At 37.7% G+C, this 23046-nt stretch overlaps 2 long non-coding RNA genes across 3 annotated transcripts in view; one reads left to right on the forward strand and one right to left on the reverse strand.

The window, feature by feature from the left end:
• LOC129348252 (uncharacterized) overlaps positions 1-11323 on the forward strand; it is a 23562-nt gene extending 12239 nt beyond the window's left edge. The window contains exon 2 of the long non-coding RNA XR_008600726.1: positions 11167-11323. This is a non-coding gene — a long non-coding RNA (uncharacterized LOC129348252). The remainder of the gene's footprint in view (positions 1-11166) is intronic.
• LOC118469463 (uncharacterized) lies at positions 9162-17537 on the reverse strand. Of its 2 annotated transcripts, XR_008600724.1 has the most exons (9): positions 17351-17537; positions 15305-15629; positions 12700-12736; positions 12573-12611; positions 12437-12459; positions 11802-12348; positions 11676-11713; positions 11549-11587; positions 10329-11382 (listed from the first exon to the last, which is right to left on the reverse strand). It is a non-coding gene; the product is annotated as an uncharacterized LOC118469463 (long non-coding RNA). The 2 variants fall into 2 exon arrangements; XR_008600723.1 differs by lacking the exons at positions 10329-11382; positions 11549-11587 and adding an exon at positions 9162-9188 and having other exon boundaries at positions 17351-17536.
• Between the last annotated feature and the right edge of the window lie 5509 nt (positions 17538-23046).

Below are 23046 nucleotides of genomic sequence, written 5' to 3' on the forward strand. Positions count from 1 at the left end.
CAAAGTCTACTGTCTACAATGACTGACAATGTGCATGTTTCTAACTCACCTCTCCTCTCTGGACGTCCACCACTTCATCTCTCAGCATCTGAAATAAACAAACGCAAGAAGCACATAAGTAAATCAACAAAGTCTACTGTCTACAATGACTGACAATGTGCATGTTTCTAACTCACCTCTCCTCTCTGGACGTCCACCGCTTGATCTCTCAGCATCTGAAATAAACAAACACAATAAACACATAAGTAAAGCAACAAAGTCTACTGTCTACAATGACTGACAATGTGCATGTTTCTAACTCACCTCTCCTCTCTGGACGTCCACCGCTTGATCTCTCAGCATCTGAAATAAACAAACACAATAAACACATAAGTAAAGCAACAAAGTCTACTGTCTACAATGACTGACAATGTGCATGTTTCTAACTCACCTCTCCTCTCTGGACGTCCACCACTTCATCTCTCAGCATCTGAAATAAACAAACGCAAGAAGCACATAAGTAAATCAACAAAGTCTACTGTCTAAAATGTGCATGTTTCTAACTCACCTCTCCTCTCTGGACGTCCACCACTTGATCTCTCAGCATCTGAAATAAACAAACACAATAAACACATGAGTAAAAGAACAAAGTCTACTGTCTACAATGTGCATGTTTCTAACTCACCTCTCCTCTCTGGACGTCCACCACTTGATCTCTCAGCATCTGAAATAAACAAACACAAGAAACACATAAGTAAAGCAACAAAGTCTACTGTCTGAAATGTGTGACAATGTGCATGTTTCTAACTCACCTCTCCTCTCTGGACGTCCACCACTTGGTCTCTCAGGATCTGAAACAATCAAACACAATAAACACGAGTAAAAGAACAAAGTCTACTGTCTGCAATGACTGACAATGTGCATGTTACTAACTCACCTCTCCTCTCTGGACGTCCACCACTTGGTCTCTCAGGATCTGAAACAATCAAACACAATAAACAAATAACTAAAGCAACAAAGTCTACTGTCTGCAATGTGTGACAATGTGCATGTTTCTAACTCACCTCTCCTCTCTGGACGTCCACCACTTGATCTCTCAGCATCTGAAACAATCAAACACAATAAACACATGAGTAAAGCAACAAAGTCTACTGTCTGCAATGTGTGACAATGTCTAACTCACCTCTCCTCTGTGGACGTCCACCACTTGATCTCTCAGCATCTGAAATAAACAAACACAAGAAACACATAAGTAAAGCAACAAAGTCTACTGTCTACAAAGACTGACAATGTGCATGTTTCCAACTCACCTCTCCTCTATGGACGTCCACCACTTGGTCTCTCAGGATCTGAAACAATCAAACACAATAAACAAATAACTAAAGCAACAAAGTCTACTGTCTGCAATGTGTGACAATGTGCATGTTTCTAACTCACCTCTCCTCTCTGGACGTCCACCACTTGATCTCTCAGCATCTGAAATAAACAAACACATGAATAAAGCAGCAATGTGTGACAATGTCTAACTCACTTCTCCTCTCTGGACGTCCACCACTTCATCTCTCAGCATCTGAAATAAACAAACGCAAGAAGCACATAAGTAAAGCAACAAAATCTACTGTCTACAATGACTGACAATGTGCATGTTTCTAACTCACCTCTCCTCTCTGGACGTCCACCGCTTGATCTCTCAGCATCTGAAATAAACAAACACATGAATAAAGCAGCAATGTGTGACAATGTCTAACTCACTTCTCCTCTCTGGACGTCCACCACTTCATCTCTCAGCATCTGAAATAAACAAACGCAAGAAGCACATAAGTAAATCAACAAAGTCTACTGTCTACAATGTGCATGTTTCTAACTCACCTCTCCTCTATGGACGTCCACCACTTGATCTCTCAGCATCTCAAACAATCAAACACATGAATAAAGCAGCAATGTGTGACAATGTCTAACTCACCTCTCCTCTCTGGACGTCCACCACTTCATCTCTCAGCATCTGAAATAAACAAACACAATAAACACATAAGTGAAGCAACAAAGTCTACTGTCTACAATGACTGACAATGTGCATGTTTCTAACTCACCTCTCCTCTCTGGACGTCCACCGCTTGATCTCTCAGCATCTGAAATAAACAAACACAATAAACACATAAGTAAAGCAACAAAGTCTACTGTCTGCAATGTGTGACAATGTGCATGTTTCTAACTCACCTCTCCTCTCTGGACGTCCACCACTTGGTCTCTCAGGATCTGAAACAATCAAACACAATAAACACGAGTAAAAGAACAAAGTCTACTGTCTACAATGACTGACAATGTGCATGTTTCTAACTCACCTCTCCTCTCTGGACGTCCACCACTTGATCTCTCAGCATCTGAAACAATCAAACACAATAAACACATGAGTAAAGCAACAAAGTCTACTGTCTGCAATGTGTGACAATGTGTAACTCACCTCTGCTCTATGGACGTTCACCGCTTGATCTCTCAGCATCTGAAACAAACAAACACAAGAAACACATAAGTAAAGCAACAAAGTCTACTGTCTACAATGACTGACAATGTGCATGTTTCCAACTCACCTCTCCTCTATGGACGTCCACCACTTGATCTCTCAGCATCTCAAACAATCAAACACATGAATAAAGCAGCAATGTGTGACAATGTGTAACTCACCTCTCCTCTCTGGACGTCCACCACTTCATCTCTCAGCATCTGAAATAAACAAACGCAAGAAGCACATAAGTAAATCAACAAAGTCTACTGTCTACAATGTGCATGTTTCTAACTCACCTCTCCTCTATGGACGTCCACCACTTGATCTCTCAGCATCTCAAACAATCAAACACATGAATAAAGCAGCAATGTGTGACAATGTCTAACTCACCTCTCCTCTCTGGACGTCCACCACTTCATCTCTCAGCATCTGAAATAAACAAACACAATAAACACATAAGTGAAGCAACAAAGTCTACTGTCTACAATGACTGACAATGTGCATGTTTCTAACTCACCTCTCCTCTCTGGACGTCCACCGCTTGATCTCTCAGCATCTGAAATAAACAAACACAATAAACACATAAGTAAAGCAACAAAGTCTACTGTCTGCAATGTGTGACAATGTGCATGTTTCTAACTCACCTCTCCTCTCTGGACGTCCACCACTTGGTCTCTCAGGATCTGAAACAATCAAACACAATAAACAAATAACTAAAGCAACAAAGTCTACTGTCTGCAATGTGTGACAATGTGCATGTTTCTAACTCACCTCTCCTCTCTGGACGTCCACCACTTGGTCTCTCAGGATCTGAAACAATCAAACACAATAAACACGAGTAAAAGAACAAAGTCTACTGTCTACAATGACTGACAATGTGCATGTTTCTAACTCACCTCTCCTCTCTGGACGTCCACCACTTGATCTCTCAGCATCTGAAACAATCAAACACAATAAACACATGAGTAAAGCAACAAAGTCTACTGTCTGCAATGTGTGACAATGTGTAACTCACCTCTGCTCTATGGACGTTCACCGCTTGATCTCTCAGCATCTGAAACAAACAAACACAAGAAACACATAAGTAAAGCAACAAAGTCTACTGTCTACAATGACTGACAATGTGCATGTTTCCAACTCACCTCTCCTCTATGGACGTCCACCACTTGATCTCTCAGCATCTCAAACAATCAAACACATGAATAAAGCAGCAATGTGTGACAATGTGTAACTCACCTCTCCTCTCTGGACGTCCACCACTTGATCTCTCAGCATCTGAAATAAACAAACACAAGAAACTCATAAGTAAAGCAACAAAGTCTACTGTCTAAAATGACTGACAATGTGCATGTTTCTAACTCACCTCTCCTCTCTGGACGTCCACCGCTTGATCTCTCAGCATCTGAAATAAACAAACACAATAAACACATAAGTAAAGCAACAAAGTCTACTGTCTACAATGACTGACAATGTGCATGTTTCTAACTCACCTCTCCTCTCTGGACGTCCACCACTTCATCTCTCAGCATCTGAAATAAACAAACACAATAAACACATAAGTAAAGCAACAAAGTCTACTGTCTGCAATGTGTGACAATGTGCATGTTTCTAACTCACCTCTCCTCTCTGGACGTCCACCACTTGATCTCTCAGAATCTGAAACAATCAAACACATGAATAAAGCAGCAATGTGTGACAATGTCTAACTCACCTCTCCTCTCTGGACGTCCACCACTTCATCTCTCAGCATCTGAAATAAACAAACACAATAAACACATAAGTGAAGCAACAAAGTCTACTGTCTACAATGACTGACAATGTGCATGTTTCTAACTCACCTCTCCTCTCTGGACGTCCACCACTTGATCTCTCAGCATCTGAAACAATCAAACACAATAAACACATGAGTAAAGCAACAAAGTCTACTGTCTGCAATGTGTGACAATGTGCATGTTTCTAACTCACCTCTCCTCTCTGGACGTCCACCGCTTGATCTCTCAGCATCTGAAATAAACAAACACAATAAACACATAAGTAAAGCAACAAAGTCTACTGTCTAAAATGACTGACAATGTGCATGTTTCTAACTCACCTCTCCTCTCTGGACGTCCACCGCTTGATCTCTCAGCATCTGAAATAAACAAACACAATAAACACATAAGTAAAGCAACAAAGTCTACTGTCTACAATGACTGACAATGTGCATGTTTCTAACTCACCTCTCCTCTCTGGACGTCCACCGCTTGATCTCTCAGCATCTGAAATAAACAAACACAATAAACACATAAGTAAAGCAACAAAGTCTACTGTCTACAATGACTGACAATGTGCATGTTTCTAACTCACCTCTCCTCTCTGGACGTCCACCACTTCATCTCTCAGCATCTGAAATAAACAAACGCAAGAAGCACATAAGTAAATCAACAAAGTCTACTGTCTAAAATGTGCATGTTTCTAACTCACCTCTCCTCTCTGGACGTCCACCACTTGATCTCTCAGCATCTGAAATAAACAAACACAATAAACACATGAGTAAAAGAACAAAGTCTACTGTCTACAATGTGCATGTTTCTAACTCACCTCTCCTCTCTGGACGTCCACCACTTGATCTCTCAGCATCTGAAATAAACAAACACAAGAAACACATAAGTAAAGCAACAAAGTCTACTGTCTGAAATGTGTGACAATGTGCATGTTTCTAACTCACCTCTCCTCTCTGGACGTCCACCACTTGGTCTCTCAGGATCTGAAACAATCAAACACAATAAACACGAGTAAAAGAACAAAGTCTACTGTCTGCAATGACTGACAATGTGCATGTTTCTAACTCACCTCTCCTCTCTGGACGTCCACCACTTGATCTCTCAGCATCTGAAACAATCAAACACAATAAACACATGAGTAAAGCAACAAAGTCTACTGTCTGCAATGTGTGACAATGTCTAACTCACCTCTCCTCTGTGGACGTCCACCACTTGATCTCTCAGCATCTGAAATAAACAAACACAAGAAACACATAAGTAAAGCAACAAAGTCTACTGTCTACAATGACTGACAATGTGCATGTTTCCAACTCACCTCTCCTCTATGGACGTCCACCACTTGGTCTCTCAGGATCTGAAACAATCAAACACAATAAACAAATAACTAAAGCAACAAAGTCTACTGTCTGCAATGTGTGACAATGTGCATGTTTCTAACTCACCTCTCCTCTCTGGACGTCCACCACTTGATCTCTCAGCATCTGAAATAAACAAACACAAGAAACACATAAGTAAAGCAACAAAGTCTACTGTCTACAAAGACTGACAATGTGCATGTTTCTAACTCACCTCTCCTCTCTGGACGTCCACCACTTGATCTCTCAGCATCTGAAACAAACAAACACAAGAAACACATAAGTAAAGCAACAAAATCTACTGTCTACAATGACTGACAATGTGCATGTTTCTAACTCACCTCTCCTCTCTGGACGTCCACCGCTTGATCTCTCAGCATCTGAAATAAACAAACACATGAATAAAGCAGCAATGTGTGACAATGTCTAACTCACTTCTCCTCTCTGGACGTCCACCACTTCATCTCTCAGCATCTGAAATAAACAAACGCAAGAAGCACATAAGTAAATCAACAAAGTCTACTGTCTACAATGTGCATGTTTCTAACTCACCTCTCCTCTATGGACGTCCACCACTTGATCTCTCAGCATCTCAAACAATCAAACACATGAATAAAGCAGCAATGTGTGACAATGTCTAACTCACCTCTCCTCTCTGGACGTCCACCACTTCATCTCTCAGCATCTGAAATAAACAAACACAATAAACACATAAGTGAAGCAACAAAGTCTACTGTCTACAATGACTGACAATGTGCATGTTTCTAACTCACCTCTCCTCTCTGGACGTCCACCGCTTGATCTCTCAGCATCTGAAATAAACAAACACAATAAACACATAAGTAAAGCAACAAAGTCTACTGTCTGCAATGTGTGACAATGTGCATGTTTCTAACTCACCTCTCCTCTCTGGACGTCCACCACTTGGTCTCTCAGGATCTGAAACAATCAAACACAATAAACAAATAACTAAAGCAACAAAGTCTACTGTCTGCAATGTGTGACAATGTGCATGTTTCTAACTCACCTCTCCTCTCTGGACGTCCACCACTTGGTCTCTCAGGATCTGAAACAATCAAACACAATAAACACGAGTAAAAGAACAAAGTCTACTGTCTACAATGACTGACAATGTGCATGTTTCTAACTCACCTCTCCTCTCTGGACGTCCACCACTTGATCTCTCAGCATCTGAAACAATCAAACACAATAAACACATGAGTAAAGCAACAAAGTCTACTGTCTGCAATGTGTGACAATGTGTAACTCACCTCTGCTCTATGGACGTTCACCGCTTGATCTCTCAGCATCTGAAACAAACAAACACAAGAAACACATAAGTAAAGCAACAAAGTCTACTGTCTACAATGACTGACAATGTGCATGTTTCCAACTCACCTCTCCTCTATGGACGTCCACCACTTGATCTCTCAGCATCTCAAACAATCAAACACATGAATAAAGCAGCAATGTGTGACAATGTGTAACTCACCTCTCCTCTCTGGACGTCCACCACTTGATCTCTCAGCATCTGAAATAAACAAACACAAGAAACTCATAAGTAAAGCAACAAAGTCTACTGTCTAAAATGACTGACAATGTGCATGTTTCTAACTCACCTCTCCTCTCTGGACGTCCACCGCTTGATCTCTCAGCATCTGAAATAAACAAACACAATAAACACATAAGTAAAGCAACAAAGTCTACTGTCTACAATGACTGACAATGTGCATGTTTCTAACTCACCTCTCCTCTCTGGACGTCCACCACTTCATCTCTCAGCATCTGAAATAAACAAACGCAAGAAGCACATAAGTAAATCAACAAAGTCTACTGTCTAAAATGTGCATGTTTCTAACTCACCTCTCCTCTCTGGACGTCCACCACTTGATCTCTCAGCATCTGAAATAAACAAACACAATAAACACATGAGTAAAAGAACAAAGTCTACTGTCTACAATGTGCATGTTTCTAACTCACCTCTCCTCTCTGGACGTCCACCACTTGATCTCTCAGCATCTGAAATAAACAAACACAATAAACACATGAGTAAAAGAACAAAGTCTACTGTCTACAATGTGCATGTTTCTAACTCACCTCTCCTCTCTGGACGTCCACCACTTGATCTCTCAGCATCTGAAATAAACAAACACAAGAAACACATAAGTAAAGCAACAAAGTCTACTGTCTGAAATGTGTGACAATGTGCATGTTTCTAACTCACCTCTCCTCTCTGGACGTCCACCACTTGATCTCTCAGCATCTGAAATAAACAAACACAAGAAACACATGAGTAAAGCAACAAAGTCTACTGTCTAAAATGACTGACAATGTGCATGTTTCTAACTCACCTCTCCTCTCTGGACGTCCACCACTTGGTCTCTCAGGATCTGAAACAATCAAACACAATAAACACGAGTAAAAGAACAAAGTCTACTGTCTGCAATGACTGACAATGTGCATGTTACTAACTCACCTCTCCTCTCTGGACGTCCACCACTTGGTCTCTCAGGATCTGAAACAATCAAACACAATAAACAAATAACTAAAGCAACAAAGTCTACTGTCTGCAATGTGTGACAATGTGCATGTTTCTAACTCACCTCTCCTCTCTGGACGTCCACCACTTGATCTCTCAGCATCTGAAACAATCAAACACAATAAACACATGAGTAAAGCAACAAAGTCTACTGTCTGCAATGTGTGACAATGTGTAACTCACCTCTCCTCTCTGGACGTCCACCACTTGATCTCTCAGCATCTGAAATAAACAAACACAAGAAACACATAAGTAAAGCAACAAAGTCTACTGTCTAAAATGACTGACAATGTGCATGTTTCTAACTCACCTCTCCTCTCTGGACGTCCACCGCTTGATCTCTCAGCATCTGAAATAAACAAACACATGAATAAAGCAGCAATGTGTGACAATGTCTAACTCACCTCTCCTCTCTGGATGTCCACCACTTCATCTCTCAGCATCTGAAATAAACAAACGCAAGAAGCACATAAGTAAATCAACAAAGTCTACTGTCTAAAATGTGCATGTTTCTAACTCACCTCTGCTCTCTGGACGTCCACCACTTGATCTCTCAGCATCTGAAATAAACAAACGCAATAAACACATGAGTAAAAGAACAAAGTCTACTGTCTAAAATGTGCATGTTTCTAACTCACCTCTCCTCTCTGGACGTCCACCACTTGATCTCTCAGAATCTGAAACAATCAAACACAATAAACAAATAACTAAAGCAACAAGTCTACTGTCTGCAATGTGTGACAATGTGCATGTTTCTAACTCACCTCTCCTCTCTGGACGTCCACCACTTGATCTCTCAGCATCTGAAACAATCAAACACAATAAACACATGAGTAAAGCAACAAAGTCTACTGTCTGCAATGTGTGACAATGTGTAACTCACCTCTCCTCTGTGGACGTCCACCACTTGATCTCTCAGCATCTGAAATAAACAAACACAAGAAACACATAAGTAAAGCAACAAAGTCTACTGTCTACAATGACTGACAATGTGCATGTTTCCAACTCACCTCTCCTCTATGGACGTCCACCACTTGATCTCTCAGCATCTCAAACAATCAAACACATGAATAAAGCAGCAATGTGTGACAATGTGTAACTCACCTCTCCTCTCTGGACGTCCACCACTTGATCTCTCAGCATCTGAAATAAACAAACGCAATAAACACATGAGTAAAAGAACAAAGTCTACTGTCTAAAATGTGCATGTTTCTAACTCACCTCTCCTCTCTGGACGTCCACCACTTGATCTCTCAGCATCTGAAACAAACAAACACAATAAACACATAAGTAAAGCAACAAAGTCTACTGTCTAAAATGTGCATGTTTCTAACTCACCTCTCCTCTCTGGACGTCCACCGCTTGATCTCTCAGCATCTGAAATAAACAAACACAATAAACACATAAGTAAAGCAACAAAGTCTACTGTCTACAATGACTGACAATGTGCATGTTTCTAACTCACCTCTCCTCTCTGGACGTCCACCACTTGATCTCTCAGCATCTGAAATAAACAAACGCAAGAAGCACATAAGTATATCAACAAAGTCTACAGTCTAAAATGTGCATGTTTCTAACTCACCTCTCCTCTGTGGACGTCCACCACTTGATCTCTCAGCATCTGAAATAAACAAACACAATAAACACATGAGTAAAAGAACAAAGTCTACTGTCTACAATGTGCATGTTTCTAACTCACCTCTCCTCTCTGGACGTCCACCACTTGATCTCTCAGCATCTGAAATAAACAAACACATGAATAAAGCAGCAATGTGTGACAATGTCTAACTCACTTCTCCTCTCTGGACGTCCACCACTTCATCTCTCAGCATCTGAAATAAACAAACACAATAAACACATGAGTAAAAGAACAAAGTCTACTGTCTACAATGTGCATGTTTCTAACTCACCTCTCCTCTCTGGACGTCCACCACTTGATCTCTCAGCATCTGAAATAAACAAACACATGAATAAAGCAGCAATGTGTGACAATGTCTAACTCACCTCTCCTCTCTGGACGTCCACCACTTGATCTCTCAGCATCTGAAATAAACAAACACAATAAACACATGAGTAAAGCAACAAAGTCTACTGTCTACAATGACTGACAATGTGCATGTTTCTAACTCACCTCTGCTCTCTGGACGTCCACCGCTTGATCTCTCAGCATCTGAAATAAACAAACACAATAAACACATAAGTAAAGCAACAAAATCTACTGTCTACAATGACTGACAATGTGCATGTTTCTAACTCACCTCTCCTCTCTGGACGTCCACCACTTGATCTCTCAGCATCTGAAATAAACAAACACAATAAACACATGAGTAAAGCAACAAAGTCTACTGTCTACAATGACTGACAATGTGCATGTTTCTAACTCACCTCTCCTCTATGAACGTCCACCGCTTGATCTCTCAGCATCTGAAACAAACAAACACAAGAGTAAAGCAGCACTTTGTTCTTTTTCCTCTTTCCTCTTACTTTGCTATTTTCACACTTTGTTCTTTTTCCTCTTTTCTCACACTTTGCTATTTTCCTCTTACTTTGCTATTTTCTCACACTTTGCTATTTTCTCACACTTTGCTCTTTTCTCACACTTTGCTCTTTTCTCACACTTTGCTATTTTCACACTTTGTTCTTTTTCCTCTTTACTCTCTTTCCTCTTTTTTCACACTTTGCTATTTTCTCACACTTTGCTATTTTCACACTTTGTTCTTTTTCCTCTTTACTCTCTTTCCTCTTTTTTCACACTTTGCTATTTTCACACTTTCCTATTTTCCTCTTTCCTCTTACTTTGCTATTTTCACACTTTGTTCTTTTTCCACACTTTGTTCTTTTTCTCTTTGTTCTTTCCTTAAACTTTCTTCTTTTTCCTCTCTTCTCTCTTTGCTTTTTTCTCACACTTTACTCTTTTCCTCTTTCCTACTTTTCTCTCTCTTCACACTTTACTCTTTGTTTTTCAGAAAAATTGACGACAATGCAGTTTGGACTCTTTTTTTTTTTTTTTTTTTTTTTTTTATTTAGGTGAAATTCCATTAAGAAGAAGAAGAAGAAGAAGAAGAAGAAGAAGAAGAAGAAGAAGAAGAAGAAGAAGAAGAAGAAGAAGAAGAAGAAGAAGAAGAAGAAGAAGAAGAAGAAGAAGAAGAAGAAGAAGAAGAAGAAGAAGAAGCTCTGCTTCTACGGCAAATCTCTGACACCATGCATAACGTTTTCTTGTTGCAACTCATCTCTGTGAACCTCCTGAAACAAATAAAAGACACATATGAGTAAATGATCAAAGTCCAATGTCTTCAATGTGTCACAAAGCAATCAATCAAACATACAAGTGATCAAAACAAGTCACCGCAATAAAGAGACACACAAAACACTCATCACCTACGTGACACTGTGCGTGTGTCTAACTCACCTCTCCTCTGTGGACGTCCACCACTTGATCTCTCAGCATCTGAAATAAACAAACACAATAAACACATAAGTAAAGCAACAAAGTCTACTGTCTACAATGACTGACAATGTGCATGTTTCTAACTCACCTCTGCTCTCTGGACGTCCACCACTTGATCTCTCACATCTGAAATAAACAAACACAATAAACACATGAGTAAAAGAACAAAGTCGACTGTCTACAATGACTGACAATGTGCATGTTTCTAACTCACCTCTCCTCTCTGGACGTCCACCACTTGATCTCTCAGCATCTGAAACAATCAAACACAAGAGTAAAGCAGCACTTTGTTCTTTTTCCTCTTTCCTCACACTTTGTTCTTTTTCTCTTTGTTCTTTCCTTAAACTTTCTTCTTTTTCCTCTCTTCTCTCTTTGCTTTTTTCTCACACTTTACTCTTTTCCTCTTTCCTACTTTTCTCTCTCTTCACACTTTACTCTTTGTTTTTCAGAAAAATTGACGACAATGCAGTTTGGACTCTTTTTTTTTTTTTTTTTTTTTTATTTAGGTAAAATTCCATTAAGAAGAAGAAGAAGAAGAAGAAGAAGAAGAAGAAGAAGAAGAAGAAGAAGAAGAAGAAGAAGAAGAAGAAGAAGAAGAAGAAGAAGAAGAAGAAGAAGAAGAAGAAGAAGAAGAAGAAGAAGAAGAAGAAGAAGAAGAAGAAGAAGAAGAAGAAGAAGAAGAAGAAGAAGAAGAAGAAGAAGAAGAAGAAGAAGAAGAAGAAGAAGAAGCTCTGCTTCCACGGCACATCCTCTGACACCTCCTAAAAGACATGAACACAAAAGCAAACAATCAACTACGCTGTCTTCAATGTGTGACACCATACATAACATTTTCTTGTTGTAACTCACCTCTGCCTGTCTCTGTCAGCCTCCTGAAACAAATAAAAGACAAATATGATCAAAGTCCCATGTCTTCAATCTATGACAAAGCAATGAATAGAACTCAAAACACCCATCACCTACACTGTGCATGTTTCTAACTCACCTCTGCTCTCTGGACGTCCACCACTTGATCTCTCAGCATCTGAAATAAACAAACACAATAAACACATGAGTAAAAGAACAAAGTCTACTGTCTACAATGACTGACAATGTGCATGTTTCTTACTCACCTCTCCTCTGGACGTCCACCACTTGGTCTCTCAGCACCTGAAACAAACAAACACATGAATAAAGAAGCAATGTGTCACAATGTGCAACTCACCTCTGCTCTCTGGGTTAGGGTGTCACCAAAATCACTGGAGCCTTCAATTGTCTCTTGCTGGTCATACTACAACTCTTGGTTTCATAATAAATACAAAATCTGAATTTAAAGAAATTTTCATTATGTTAGTATGTTTTATTAGTAATAAATTCAATAACTTCACTCTTGTTTACTGTAGCATCACCAAAATCATTGAAGCCTTCAATTGTCTCCTGCTGGTCATACTACAACTCTTGGTTTGACACTAAATACAAAATCTGAATTTAAAGATATTTTCATTATTTTAGTATTGTTTTATTAGTAATAAATTCAATAACTTCACTCTTGTTTACTTTAGAGTCACCAAAATCACTGGAGCCTTCAATTGTCTCCTGCTGGTCATACTACAACTCTTGGTTTCATAATAAATACAAAATCTGAATTTAAAGAAATTTTCATTATCTTAGTATGTTTTATTAGTAATAAATTCCATAACTTCACTCTTGTTTACTTTAGCGTCACCAAAATCATTGAAGCCTTCAATTGTCTCCTGCTGGTCATACTACAACTCTTGGTTTGACACTAAATACAAAATCTGAATTTTAAGGAATTTTCATGATTTTAGTATGTTTTATTAGCAATAAATTCAATAACTTCACTCTTGTTTACTGTAGCGTCACCAAAATCATTGGAGCCTTCACTTGTATATTACTGGTCATACTACATCTCTTTCTTTGAAACTAAATAAAAAAATCTGAATTTAAAGAAATTTTCATTATCTTAGTATGTTTTATTAGTAATAAATTCCATAACTTCACTCTTGTTTACTTTAGCGTCACAAAAATCACTGGAGCCTTCAATTGTCTCCTGCTGGTCATACTACAACTCTTGGTTTCATAATGAATAAAAAATCTGAATTTAAATAAATTTTCATTATCTTAGTATGTTTTATTAGTAATAAATTCATTAACTTCACTCTTGTTTACTTTAGCGTCACCAAAATCATCGAAGCCTTCACTTGTATATTACTGGTCATACTACAACTCTTGGTTTGACACTAAATACAAAATCTGAATTTAAAGAAATTTTCATTATCTTAGTATGTTTTATTAGTAATAAATTCCATAACTTCACTCTTGTTTACTTTAGCGTCACAAAAATCACTGGAGCCTTCAATTGTCTCCTGCTGGTCATACTACAATTCTTGGTTTGAAACTAAATAAAAAAATCTGAATTTAAAGAAATTTTCATTATCTTAGTATGTTTTATTAGTAATAAATTCAATAACTTCAGTCTTGTTTACTGTAGCGTCACCAAAATCATTGAAGCCTTCAATTGTCTCCTGCTGCTCATACTACAATTCTTGGTTTGAAACTAAATAAAAAAATCTGAATTTAAAGAAATTTTCATTATCTTAGTATGTTTTATTAGTAATAAATTCAATAACTTCACTCTTGTTTACTTTAGAGTCACCAAAATCATTAAAGCCTTCAATTGTCTCCTGCTGGTCATACTACAACTCTTGGTTTGACACTAAATACAAAATCTGAATTTTAAGATATTTTTGTTATTTTAGTATTGTTATTTTATTAGTCATAATATTCAATAATTTCACTCTCATACATTGTAGTGTCACCAAAATCACTGAAGCCTTCAATTGTCTCCTGCTGGTCATACTACAACTCTTGGTTTGACACTAAATAAAAAAATCTGAATTTTTAGGAATTTTCATTATTTTAGTATTATTTTATTAGTAATAAAATTCAATAACTTCCCTCTTGTTTACTGTAGCGTCACGAAAATCATTGAAGCCTTCAATTGTCTCCTGCTGGTCATACTACAACTCTTGGTTTCATAATAAATAAAAAATCTGAATTTAAATAAATTTTCATTATCTTAGTATGTTTTATTAGTAATAAATTCCATAACTTCACTCTTGTTTACTGTAGCGTCACCAAAATCATTGAAGCCTTCAATTGTCTCCTGCTGCTCATACTACAACTCTTGGTTTGAAACTAAATCAAAAAATCTGAATTTTAAGGAATTTTCATGATTTTAATATTCTTTTATTTGTGATAAAATTCAATAACTTCACTCTTGTTTACTGTAGTGTCACCAAAATCATTGAAGCCTTCAATTGTCTCCTGCTGGTCATACTACAACTCTTGGTTTGAAACTAAATACAAAATCTGAATTTTAAGATATTTTCGTTTTCTTAGTATGTTTTATTAGTAATAAATTCAATAACTTCAGTCTTGTTTACTTTAGCGTCACCAAAATCACTGGAGCCTTCAATTGTCTCCTGCTGCTCATACTACAACTCTTGGTTTGACACTAAATAAAAAATCTGAATTTAAAGAAATTTTCATTATCTTAGTATGTTTTATTAGTAGTAAATTCCATAACTTCACTCTTGTTTACTGTAGCGTCACCAAAATCACTGGAGCCTTCAATTGTCTCCTGCTGGTCATACTACAACTCTTGGTTTGATATTAAAGTCTGCTGTGTACAATGTGTCACAATGTGTAACTCACCTCTATGGATGTCGACAACTTGGTCTTTAATCGTCCACCGCAGACGTTGGCTCTCTCAGCATGTAAAACAAAAAAAGAAAACAGAAAGATAAGCAAATGATCAAAGTCTGGAGAAGAAGAAGAAGCTAGTTTGTTCTTCGCTGTGTCTGTGTCTGTGTCAGCCTGCCAGTGAATAAAGCCCTACTCTTGCCTGTTTCAACAAATTCACAGCTTTACCTGTCAAACAACAATGCCTGCTGTGATGACAATGCCACCATCCCTCCTCTGTCCTGCAGGAAACCCTAACACGCTTCAGCTGCTGCTTCCTTCTCCACTGCTACACACCCTAAAATAAAAAACAAACACATGACTACAATTGTTTCTCTGCTGTATAAATGCTTTTAAATACAACAGCTGGACATGGCTTCTAGCTCTTTAAGATGATTCACCACAAAACAGAATAACATGACTGTCTGACTCAAGCTACAGAAAACTTTCTACAGTAGCTTTTAAACCCACAATTTGCTTACAAGGATATAATAATCATAAAGCAATTTCCGATGCTGCTGTTAGAGGATGTGAGCTGGATTAGCACTAGAATGCCCAGGATTTTCTGGAACTCCTTTAGCCAAGAGGCTGCTAGCTGGCTACTCTGTTGGCTGCAATTAGCACCTTTTCATTTGTAAATGTGGCCATTACCTGAGGAATGCAGGGGAGTGAGGGAGGAGGAGAGACTGCCATCAGAAACAACAAATTGGCAGAGACCGAGGTGGAACAACTTCGGCTAAGGGTATCTGCTGCTCTCTCCAGTGCTAAACCACCACCCTCCAACCTTTTTTATTTTGTACTATTTTGTACTATTTTTAACAATAAATCTCAGCAACAAAGGAAAAAACCCATGTGTGTTGATCTCTTCCTAAGATGGCAAAGTGATAGCGCAACACAAGTTTCCTTGAGGTGGCTCAGCATGTCCCCTCCCGTGATGCGCCAGTCATTGCCTCGTTTACATAACAAAGGCGTCTGTTCACAGCTCATTTAGGATAGTAGGTAAAAACCTTCCAGCCAACTGGCTGCCCTGTGGGTTTTATTGGTAGAAAAGCCAAATGGCTGCTCTGTGGGCATTCTAGTGTTAAAAAAGAAAATGTGTAAGTGCCGCCCTCGTGTGGCTTTCAGCTGAAACCAACCTGCACTTCAAAAGAATTTTCCTGCATTGAAGCAAATAAGATGCATTTCATTTTGCACACAGGAACCTATTATTTGCACAACTTCTGTAATAAGTTTACAATCCTAAAATGACCCAGGTCTTATTTGGAGGACAATTTTCGGTCACTTAAAAGTTCAACTATTAAAGCACAACTTGCCTTAAACTGACTCCAACATTTCAGAAATCTCATGTCTTCAGTAATGGCATGAAAAGTGTCCTGTAAAATGTACAGTTTTTAATGGCTAAAAATACTGTATCAAATGTACATAATACTGCTGTGTATAATGCTTGACTGTGAATGCTGTAATGTCCCATCTAAAAGTTTAAATTTAACTGAGAATAATGCAATTTCACATTTCATTTACAGTGTTTTTTAGGTTTTAGCAATGCTGTTGCTAATAGTTGAATTCGACCTATCAGTAGTGTCACGCAGCATCGGGATACTTTTAGAATAGTTCTGTTTTTGTACTTATTTCAGAGCAAACATGCCCCCAGAAATGGTTAAAATTGAAGGCTTTAAAGCCTCTATCAGGATTTACATCTATTTTATGCCAGTTTTCCTGTCTTTGCTGATGCTGCACTGAATGTTTCACAGTTTAAGGTTCACTTTGTCTAAAATCACATCTTAGATTACATGAATGTCTGCTTGTTCAATAACCTGCCAGAAAACAGACCTGTTCAAGGAACACTTTTCACTTTACTCCTGTACTTTTCTTCCCTGACCACATGTGTTTTGACACATTCTGCTCAGTAAAGAGATAGACCACAATTTAACATGTCATATTGTTCCTTTAACGTCAGGAGGGAAAAAAGTAACTGCAACTGTGCAATAGACTAAAGCAATGTAGGCAAACATCACTCACCTTGTGAATCACTGCAGATGCTGCTTTAAATGAAATGCTGACATCTATATAGTCCAAATGTGCATAGAATCTGTGAAGACAGAAGCAAAAAAAAGTCCTCATGAAACAGAAATTACAACTCAGGAATGATGATGTGGCTCAGATAAAAGAAAACAAGATAGAAAATCCAAATACATCACCTGCGGATTCAATCCCAAACAGGAAAAACTCTAGAATGTGTGAGTGAAATTACAGAAAACTGAAGCTACTGTGATGTCAGTGGTGGTTCAGATGCATGAATTCTGAGTTTTTGTTTGTTTTATGAGGTCTTTAGGTTTTGGTGTGTTGAGCTGTATGTCTGAGGACTTTACTGAAGAAAAATGAAAAGATGCACAGAATAAATAACGTTGAAAGACTGTTCTTTGATGTTTTTTTGTGTAACTACCTGATGAAGTTTAGTATGTTGTCCAAAATATGACAAAAACGTCATAGTTTAGTATGTCATCCAAAATGTCACAAAAACATCAGTTTAGTATGTCGTCCAAAATGTCACACAAACGTCATAGTTTAGTATGTCGTCCAAAATGTCACAAAAACGTCATAGTTTAGTATGTCGTCCAATTACTAAACTCTGCCAATTTTGTGACATTTTGGACGACATACTAAACTATGACGTTTTTGTGACATTTTGGACAACATACTAAACTATGACGTTTTTGTGACATTTTGGACGACATACTAAACTATGACGTTTTTGTGACATTTTGGACGACATACTAAACTATGATGTTTTTGTCATATTTTGGACAACATACTAAACTATGACGTTTTTGTGACTTTTTGGGCGACATACTAAACTATGATGTTGTTGTCATATTTTCGACGACATACTAAACTATGAGGTTTTGTCATATTTTGGACGACATACTAAACTATGACGTTTTTGTTCATATTCTGGACGACATACTAAACTATGACACTTTTGTCATATTTTGGACGACATACTAAACCATGATGTTTTGTTCATATTCTGGACGACATACTAAACTATGACGCTTTTGTCATATTTTGGACGACATACTAAACTATGATGTTTTTTCTTTTTTGTTTTTTTGTTTTTTAAACTTTTTTTATAACATTTTTTTAACGGAACAATGAACAGGGGAATCGTATTCCCAACATCAACAATGATACTAGCAAAAGAAATAAATCGAAACAAACTAAACAAAAACAAAAAAAATAACAATTTATTTATATATATATATGTACATACATACATACATACATACACACATACATACACTTAAAAATACACATACAAATAAAAGAAATGAAAATAAGGTAAATTAGAGAAATAAAAACAGAGATGAGGTCTTGGGATGAATTACAAGTCTGTGCATCACAGTTACAGTGTATCACAATGACAATAGTGGTTAATTATCTATTTCAGCAGCTAAATACACACACCATTTTCTCCATCGTTTTTCCTCCCTGGTCCTTTTGGAGTCTTATGGAGTAGGTCATTTGTGCTAGAGTATGCAGCTGCTTAATGCTGACAAAGAGGTCTGTGGTACGGCAATTTTTCTGGAGCCAATGTTTTGTGATGGTTTTTTTACTTGCTGCCAGCAAAATCTTAAGAAGATAAGCATCATTTGCATTCATACCAACAGGGATGATCCCCAGATAAAGAGTTATAAATGTCACACTAATATTAAAACCTAGAACTTTTGAGATGATTCCCGCTACCTTACTCCAATAGACCTGGATGATGGGGCAAGACCGAAATATATGAGTGTGATCAGCCATGACCTCTCCGCATTCCCTCCAGCAGTTGTATTGGACATCAGTTTGTTTTTATTTCTGTTTAGGAGTGATAAAGAATCTGATTAGGTTCTTCCAGCAGAAGTCCCTCCAAGTCCTTGAGTTGATGGAGGATACCTGTGTTTTCCAGGCATTCGGCCACATGTCCTGTGCTATTTCTATGTTCAGCTCTCTCTCCCATCTTTGTTTCACATAGTCTGTGGTGTCCATCTTCAAAGAGGTGAGGGCATGGTAAGGCTTGCTTACAAGTCCTTTGTTGTTGCCTGACTTACAAGCGTCCATGAATATTCGAGTGACTACTGATTGGATGCATCCCTTTATAGTTTTACAGAAAAAATCCCATAGCTGCAAATACCGAAAGAGATCTTGTTTGCCCAAGCCATACATCTCACTAAACTATGATGTTTTGATCATATTTTGGACGACATACTAAACTATGATGTTTTGATCATATTTTGGACAACATACTAAACTACGACACTGTTTGTGAAATTTTGGACGACATACTAAACTATGACGTTTTTGTGACATTTTGGATGACATACTAAACTATGACGTTTTGATCATATTTTGGACGACATACTAAACTGTGATGTTTTTGTCAAATTTTGGACGACATCCTAAACTATGATGTTTTTGTCTAATTTTGGATGACATACTAAACTATGATGTTTTTGAGACTTTTTGGACGACATACTAAACTCTGACTTTTTTTCAAATTTTGGACGACATACTATACTATGACATTTTTGTGACTTTTTGGACGACATACTTAACTATGATGTTGTTGTCATATTTTGGACGACATACTAAACTATGACGTTTTGATGATATTTTGGACGACATACTAAACTGTGACGTTTTTGTCAAATTTTGGACGACATCCTAAACTAGAACGTTTTTGTGACTTTTTGGACGACATACTACACTATGACGTTTTTGTCAATTTTGGACGACATACTAAACTATGACGTTTTGTGACTTTTTGGACGACATACTAAACTATGACATTTTTGTCATATTTTGGACGACATACTAAACTATGACGTTTTTGTGACATTTTGGACGACATACTAAACTATGATGTTTTGATCATATTTTGAACGACATACTAAACTATGACATTTTTGTGACATTTTGGACGACATACTAAACTACGACGTTTTTGTAACATTTTGGACGACATACTAAACTATGACGTTTTTGTCATATTTTGGACGACATACTAAACTATGACGTTTTTGTCATATTTTGGACGACATACTAAACTATGACGTTTGTGTGACATTTTGGACGACATACTAAACTATGACGTTTTTGTCATATTTTGGACGACATACTAAACTATGACGTTTTTGTGACATTTTAGACGACATACTAAACTATGACGTTTTTGTGACATTTTGGACGACATACTAAACTATGAAGTTTGTGTGACATTTTGGACGACATACTAAACTATGACGTTTTTGTGACATTTTTGGACGACACTAAACTATGACGTTTTTGTTGTATTTTGGACGACATACTAAACTAATTTTTTAGCTGAATTTTTGGATTTTTTTTTTCAGACAAGGAAACAATATGTTTTGGTGCCTGTAAATGAGGACAACAGGAGGGTTAACCAAAGACATCAGTGGTGATGCAGAGCTCGTCTGTTCATGATGTCTGTGATGAAACGTCCATCTCTCTCCATCTTTCTTTCCCTGCAGGTCGACTCCAGAAGGAGGAGCTGCTTCAGGGGCCCCGGAGGGCGAAGGAGGCCCTCCGGCTCCGGCCCCAAACCTGACCAGCAACAGACGCCTGCAGCAGACTCAGGCTCAGGTGGACAAGGTGAGGAACCTCTGCTGTAAGAACCAGAGACTATTCAGGATCACTGTGAATGGTTTAGGGAGGACAGCTTCATCCAGAATGGATTCAATTTAACCCTCGTGTCTTCCTGCAGGTCAAAATTGACCTGTTTCAAAGTTTGAAAATGTAGGGGAAAAAAAATTTTCACAGTGAAATTTCTGATGTCCACATTTTCAACATTTTTGGGAAATTTTTGAACATTTTTTGGTGGAAAAAAAATGTTTCTTTAAGAACATTTACAAAAACAATCAACCAAAATCCAGCAAATTTTGCTGGATTTTATATATATATATATATATATATATATATAAAAAAAAATAATCACTTTAGATATTTTTAGGATTTTTTTGGAAGATTTTTACTCATTTTTTGAAAATATTTACAAGAATTTTCTTGTCAAATTTGCTTTTTTTTTTTTTTTTTTTAATAAAACTTTGAAGGGAAACTTTTCCGGAATTATTGCCATTTTCTTCCTGAAGGTTTTGCAAATTTTAATAAATTTGGGGATTTTTTTGCTGAATTTCTGGATTTTTTTCAGACAAGGAAACAAGATTTTTTGGTGCCCGTAAATGAGGACAACAGGAGGGTTAAAGGAATGAAGCTAAATGAGCTCAAAGGTTGAAGATTTGGGAAAAGACTGAAATTTTGACTTCACTTTGGATCTCTGCAGTCATTAGCTGTCATCTTGGTTACAGGTGGGATCATAATATTGCACCAGGGTTTGTGTTGTCGTACAGATTCTCTCTCAGAAAGACCAACATCTTCTTCCAGACGTCCTCCTGAGCATGAGGACGTTCCACCGTCTATACAGATTGTACAATTAAAAGTAGAACACTCTACAGGTCTAAGCTGGATGTTTACTGACGGAGAGGCTGACGGGTGTTTTCGTCCTCAGGTGGTGGACATCATGCGTGTGAACGTGGACAACGTCCTGGAAAGAGATCAGAAGCTGTCAGAGCTGGACGACCGGGCCCGATGCCTTGCAAGCCGGAGCCTCGCAGTTCGAGAGCAGCGCTGCAAAACTCAAGAACAAGTACTGGTAGAAGAACTGCAAGGTGTGTCTGTTTTATTATAAAAAATAAACATTTAATATCCGTTTCCCAAGTTGAGTAGTTCAAGGTCTGTTGTAAAGATAATAATTCAAAGATTTATTCTGTTGTTTAATGACAGCTTCCTATTCAAAGCTGCTCATTAGAAATCAAAGGACACAATCTGAATTATATTGAAACATTTTCCCATATTTATAATCTTATTTATTATGTAATTTAAATTTCAACATTTAGTTTTTTATCTCAGAACTTGAATTTTTCTTATTAAAGACCATATTTTGCATATTTTTTAATCTTGTACATTTTAGAACAGAATTTAGTTTTATAATTTCTAATTGTTTGCATTTTTTTTGTCTGAAATGCTGGTTCTCTCCTACACACTACTCTTATGAAAATAGATGCTTAAAACTTGGTAATATTTTCTGACAGCTCATCACACAAAGGTTGCTAGAATGTTTAAAATCCATTGATTGTGTCTGTTTTTATAGTTTCTGGCTGTAAAATAGTGTCATTTAGGCATTTAAAAAAAACAGACAAGATGCCTTATTTGGCCTCAGTGACGTCTGCTTGTTTTAGTTAGGAAATGAATGCAGTAAATATTCTTTCATGCATGTCATTAGAAAAGTATTTAAAGACTCCTACAATACCTAGAGCATGTTTTAAACAGCACTGGTGGTTAAATATCTTTTAGAGAAACCATCTGTTTCACTCTAAGATCCAAACACATGCTCATCAGAGAACGGATCTTTGCATGAACCTTCTGGACTACAGGCAGTTTCTGGACATTTCTAGTTAGTTTCCATACCTGTGTCCTCGCTGTTCTGTGTAAAATTCAAACCTACCCGCTTTGGCCAAAAGCTCCTCCATTTCCCCCACATGTTGACTCTGCTCCACCTTCCTTGCTGTTGGAGTTTTGTTTTAATGGCAGCTGGAAAACCTCAAGGTCACTCACTTCTGCCACCTCCTGCTCTCGGAGTGTGTGGTTGTTGATCACCA

The sequence above is a fragment of the Amphiprion ocellaris genome, chromosome 24 (genome assembly GCF_022539595.1).
Source record: "Amphiprion ocellaris isolate individual 3 ecotype Okinawa chromosome 24, ASM2253959v1, whole genome shotgun sequence".
Taxonomy (NCBI): domain Eukaryota; kingdom Metazoa; phylum Chordata; class Actinopteri; family Pomacentridae; genus Amphiprion; species Amphiprion ocellaris.